This window comes from Oncorhynchus clarkii, chromosome 3 (assembly GCF_045791955.1).
Source record: "Oncorhynchus clarkii lewisi isolate Uvic-CL-2024 chromosome 3, UVic_Ocla_1.0, whole genome shotgun sequence".
In the NCBI taxonomy this organism is placed as follows: Eukaryota; Metazoa; Chordata; class Actinopteri; order Salmoniformes; family Salmonidae; genus Oncorhynchus; species Oncorhynchus clarkii.
In genome coordinates this window covers 55,080,558-55,086,557 of record NC_092149.1, presented here as the reverse complement: position 1 = coordinate 55,086,557, position 6,000 = coordinate 55,080,558, and positions in this window count along the sequence as shown.

Below are 6,000 nucleotides of genomic sequence, written 5' to 3'. Positions count from 1 at the left end.
TTGGTCAGTTCTGCATGGATAGGAAGGTTCAGAGTTTGTTGTTGGCATGTCATGCCTAAGCTTACTAATCTTACCAATGAAAAAATCATTACAGTAGTTGGAAATATCAGTGGGTTTTGTAATGAATGTGCCATCTGATTCAAAGAAGGATGGAGCTGAGTTTGCCCTATTGCTTGGGCCGGGCCAATACCAGTATTGCGATACTCGTTAGTATGTTGGCAAGGAAAGAAGATAGAAAGCGGATTTAACTTCTTTAGGAAAACAGCTGTAATGTTGGAAACTAACATCATTATGTTGTCATCCACAGTCACATGTATTTATTTTCCAAGCTATAGCACACAATATTTGACTTACAGCAGTTTTTTTAAGGACCAAAGAGATTACTTTGTGTTTTCGCTTGTGCCATGGAAAAAATATTGTGAGACTGGTATTGTCCCGGCCCTACTTTTGACACAAAATGTTATTCTAGTGTACTCTAGTATAGATTTGACCGTGTTTTAGGTTATTGTCCTGCTGAAAGGTCAATTCATCTCCCAGTGTCTGGTGGAAAGCAGACTGAAAGATTTTCCTCTAGGATTTTGCCTGTGGTTAGCCCCATTCCATTTATTTTTATCCTGAAAAACTCCCCATTCCATAACGATTACAAGCATACCCATAACATGATGCAGCCACCCCTATGCTTGAAAATGTGGAGAGTGGTACTCAATAATGTGTTGTATTGTATTTACCCCAAACATAACACTTTGTATTTAGGACACACAGTTAATTGCTTTGCCACCTTTTTTGCAGTGCTACTTTAGTGCCTTGTTGCAAACAGGAATAATGTTCTGGGATATTTCTACTCTGTACAGGCTTCCTTATTTTCACTCTATCAATTAGGTTATTATTGTGGAGTAACTACAATGTTTTTGATCCATCTTCAGTTTTCTCCTATCACAGCCATTAAGCTCTGTAACTGTTTTAAAGTCACCATTGGCCTCAAGGTGAAATCCCTGAGCGGTTGCTACACCAGTAGTGTAGCAATACATGTAGCAATACATCCAATACATCCAATACATCCAACTACAAATACCTAGGTGTCTGGCTAGACTGTAAACTCTCCTTCCAGACTCATATTAAACATCACCAATCCAAAATTAAATCTAGAATCAGTTTCCAATTTCGCAACAAAGCCTCCTTCACTCACGTTGCCAAACATACCCTCGTAAAACTGTCTATCCTACCGATCCTCATCTTGGGCGATATAATTGACAAATTAGCCTCCTTACACTCTACTCAGCAAACTGGATGCAGTCTATCACAGTGCCATCCATTTTGTCACCAAATACCCCCCATATACCACCTACCACTGCTACCTTAATGCTCTCGTCGACTGGCCCTCGCTACATATTCGTCACCAGACCCGCTGGCTCCAGGTCATCTATAAGTCTTTGCTAGGTAAAGCTCTGCCTTATCTCAGCTCACTGTTCACCATAACAACACCCACCCGTAGCATGCGCTCCAGCAGGTATATTTCACTGGTCATCCCAAAGCCAACACTTCCTTTGGCTGCCTTTCCTTAACGAATTGCAAAAATCGCTGAAGTTGGAGACTGATATCTCCCTCATTAACTTTAAGCATCAGCTATCTGAGCAGCTTACCGGTTTCTGCAGCTGTACACAGCCCATCTGTAAATAGCCCATAATCTACCTACCTCATCCCCATATTGTTTTGATTTACTTTTTTGCTCATTTGCACACCAGTATTTCTACTTGCACATCAGCATCTGCACATCTATCACTCCGGTGTTCATTTGCTAAATTGTAATTACTTCACTACTATGGCCTATTTATTGCCTTACCTCCTCACGCCATTTGCACACACTGTATATAGACTTTTTCTATTGTGTTATTGACTGTACTTTTGTTTATGTGTGTAACCCTGTGTAACTCTGTGTTGTTGTTGTGTCTCACTGCTTTGCTTTATTTTGGCCAGGTCACAGTTGTGAATGAGAACTTGTTCTCAACTGGCCTACCTGGTTAAATAAACGTGAAATAAAATATATATTTTTTTTCAAGTGTAACTAATTCTCCATGTTCAAAGGGATATTCAATGTCTGTTTTTTACCCATCTACCAATAGTTGCCATTCTTTGCGAGGCATTGGAAAATCTCCCTGGTCTTTGTGGTCTTTGTGGTTGAATCTGTGTTTGAAATGTATTTCTCGACTGAGGGACCTTACAGATAATTGTATGTGTGGGGTATAAAGATGAGGTAGTCAAAAATCATATTAAACACCATTATTTTACACAGAGTGAGTCCATGCAACTTATCATGTGATTTGTTCACTAAATCTTTGTTCCTGAACTTATTTATGCTTTTCATAACAAAGGGGTTGAATGTTTATTGACTCAAGACATTTCATATTTTCATTTGTAATACATTTGTAAAATAAATGTAAAACATAATTCCACTTTTACATTATGGGGTGTAGGCCAGTGACAATGTTTAAAATATTTAATCCATTTTAAATTCAGGCTGTAACACAACAAAATGTGGAAAAAGTCAAGGGGTGTGAATACTTTCTGAAGGCACTGTATATCAGTGCATGCGTAACAACCTAACCATCACGAAACTTCTATTCGATCAAATAAGACTCACATAGTGAATTAGCAATTACATTTCTTGTTGACCAAATTCTACACTCTCTCATTGACCTCCATATAAACATTTGTTTTCGTGGACATATATTGGGCGGAGTTAAACCTCTCACTTTGTCTCTTCCTTTCTGGTCAAGAGATTTGGGCCAGTAACCGAAAGGTCGCTGGTTCGAATCCCCAATCCGACTAGGTGAAAAATCTGTCTTTGTGCCCTTGGGCAAGGCAGTTAACCCCTATTGCTCCTGTAAGTCCCTCTGGATGAGAGCATCTACTCATTGTCGGTAATCAGGCCTACCAATGTTGTGTCATCAGCAAACTTAATGATGGTGTTGGAGTCATGCTTGGCCACGTAGTCATGAGTGAACAGGGGACTAAGCATGCACCCCTGAGCGGCCCCAGGGTTGAGGATCAGCATGGCAGTTGTGTTGTTGCCTAACCGGGGCGGACCATCTGGAAGTGAAGGATCCAATTGCAGAGGGAGGTGTTTAGTCCCAGGGTCCTTAGCTTAGGGATGGTGGTCTGCTTGAAACATGTAGGTATTACAGACTCGGTCAGGGAGAGGTTTAAAATATCAGTGAAGACACTTGCCAGTTGGCCTGTGCATGCTCTAAGTACACGTCCTGGTAATCCGTCTGGTCCTGCAGCCTTGTGAATGTAGACCTGTTTAAACGTCTTGCTCAGATCAGCTAGGGACTGCGTGATCACACAGTCGTCCGGAATAGCTGGTGCTCTCGTGCATGTTTCAGTGTTGCTTGCCTCAAAGCGAGCATAAAAGGCATTTAGCGCCTCTGGTATGATTGTGTCACTGGACAGCTCCCAGCTGGGTTTCCTTTTGTACAAGTTATTGGTGGTTGAAAATTCCTTGTGCCAAAAAGTAAGCTACCCATCCAATAATGCCTATCAGCCAGCTGGAAAAGAGAAATGGTCAGTTGTTATTAGCTTCTATAGCCACAGAGCCATAAACCCCGCCCATTTCTACAATTTCTGTTCTTACAATTTGGTTTCAAACCTAACCTTAAACACACTATTAACCTTATGTCTAACCCTACGCTAATATCCTGTCTCTACATTATTTTCAACCTAACTTCCGTTTCTCCCCAGAAACATAAGTGGGAACTCTGCTCAGGTGTCTTTCTACGTCTGCTATGTTAGATTAGCTTAACCCTAACCCTAACCCTAAATTATGACCAAAAAGTACATTTTAGTAGCCAATTTTGACTTTGTGGCTGTGGAATCGAACTTTGTGGCTATAGATGTAAGTGGAAACCGTAATGATCTGTCAAGGCAATATTTTTAATAGCTAGCCTAATGCATTTCACATTGTGTTGAGCTGCTGAGAATACCTCCTGAAGACTAGAAGGAGCATCAGTCATTTCCCAGGAAAGGGGAACTGCACCTGTTGATTTGGATTTTTTTTTGCTTGTTCCTCAAGTGTTCTGCTAATATAACAACATGTACCCTTCATTGTTATTCCCAGCCGATACAGATACTGTGCCTATCGACATTTTATCTGGTGGTAATGGGGCTACCTTGTCAAACATGTCAGAGCGGTCATATACCTTCCTGTGCGATGTCCCTTATACAACAGGAGTTCCCTGATCCTGGTGCAGAATACACAGGGTTTCTCCCTCCCCATATTGACAGATACCATTCAATTAAATAATAAAAGACAACACAAGTAAAATTTGTGTCTAGTAACATTTTAATGCAGAGTGCCATGTCCCTCTGCATTCAGAGACATCAATATCAAGCCTGTCTGTCAGTCTGGACTTCATCACATCATCTTGCAAGTCTCCAAGTGCTGGCTCAATAGATGCATCTGTAAAACATAATCAGTCACTGTTCTATTACCAATGGCAGTTAGGGATAGGTGATATCTGACACACCAACATGCAGTACTAGTCAAAAGTTTGGACACACCTACTCATTCAATGTTTTTCTTTATTTTTGCATTGTAGAATAATAGTCAAGGCAAAGCTGTCATCAAGGCAAAGGGTGGCTACTTTGGAAAATCTACAATATATTTTGATTTGTTTAACACTTTTTTGGTTACTACATGATTCCATGTGTTATTTTATAGTTTTGATGTCTTCAATATTATTCTACAATGTAGAAAATAGTAAAAATAAAGAAAAACCCTTGAATGAGTAGGTGTGTCCAAACGTTTGACCAGTACTGTGTACCATGCTGAAGTTTGAACAAGTCAGACTAAACCTACCTAATTCTAGTCTCCCCATCGACAACCGTTGGTGATGAGCAGGCAACAGGTGAGGCTGGAGGTAAGGTCTTCGCCAGCGCCCCATTAATGGGCATGGCAGCATAGATCAGCCCCCTGGCTCCTGGCATCAAAGATACTGGTTGGTCAAACACAAACACACACACAGAGCACTGACTACATTATCAATGATGTTTACGATTTGCATGGTGGAACCAACCTGATCACTGCATTCACCTTTCTATTTCACTTCAGATATCATGATATAAAAATAGAATGTCACCATCCTGATTCAGGTGTCCTGCCTAGGAATGCTCACAGCAAGGGAATGTCTGGGTGATGCTGAGGGTCCCCTTGCTGGTCTTCTCTATGTTGCATGTTCGGCAGCAAACTGGACATCTCTCGAACAACTGCAGCAGGCGTTCCTCATCTATTGAGGTGGTGTTGACTGGGAGGGCCTGTTACAGGGTGATAAAATAGACAGCCAAGTGGCAAATTGCATTTTCTTATGAAGAAAGGACAATGCTTTTTGATGATGCACTTCACAACCAAAATGAATCTAAAACTTATATCTGCTTGGCTGGGTAATTAACCTACTAGTTTACAGTGGTGACATGTCATTCAGAGCACCACCTGTTTTGAGCCCCACCTGTTTAGCAAAAAATATGTTTTTTCCCCTTGCTTTGCATGTTATTTTGGCATGAATACATGTCACATATCAGTTTGCAAACAATGTAAAAAATAAATAATAATTTAGTTAATAAATACAAACATGGTCTCATTTTTGCTTTCTTAAGGCAGCTCCAAAATGCAGGTGTTTTAGTCTAGTTCAGTGCTTTCTGTGGTGGTGGGGCAGTCAGCGGAAAATACGGAGCGTAAGGGTTGGTAATGTTCTCTAGTTGCGCCGTTATTGGCTCAGTGTTCTGTCACTCATGGGGACACTACGTCACCTCAAAATCTACAGGTAGAGCTCGAAAATTCAAGCCCCTAGAGTGCTGCAATAGACTTACATTAGAAGTGCCCATCCAAGGTGGCTCAAGGCAATTGGCCACAGATAAAATTGTTAAATCACGTTATATCTACTGTAGCTTTGATTGGACTGATCATGTCAACGTCATACTTTCAAAATCTTAGCAAGCAGTCATCTT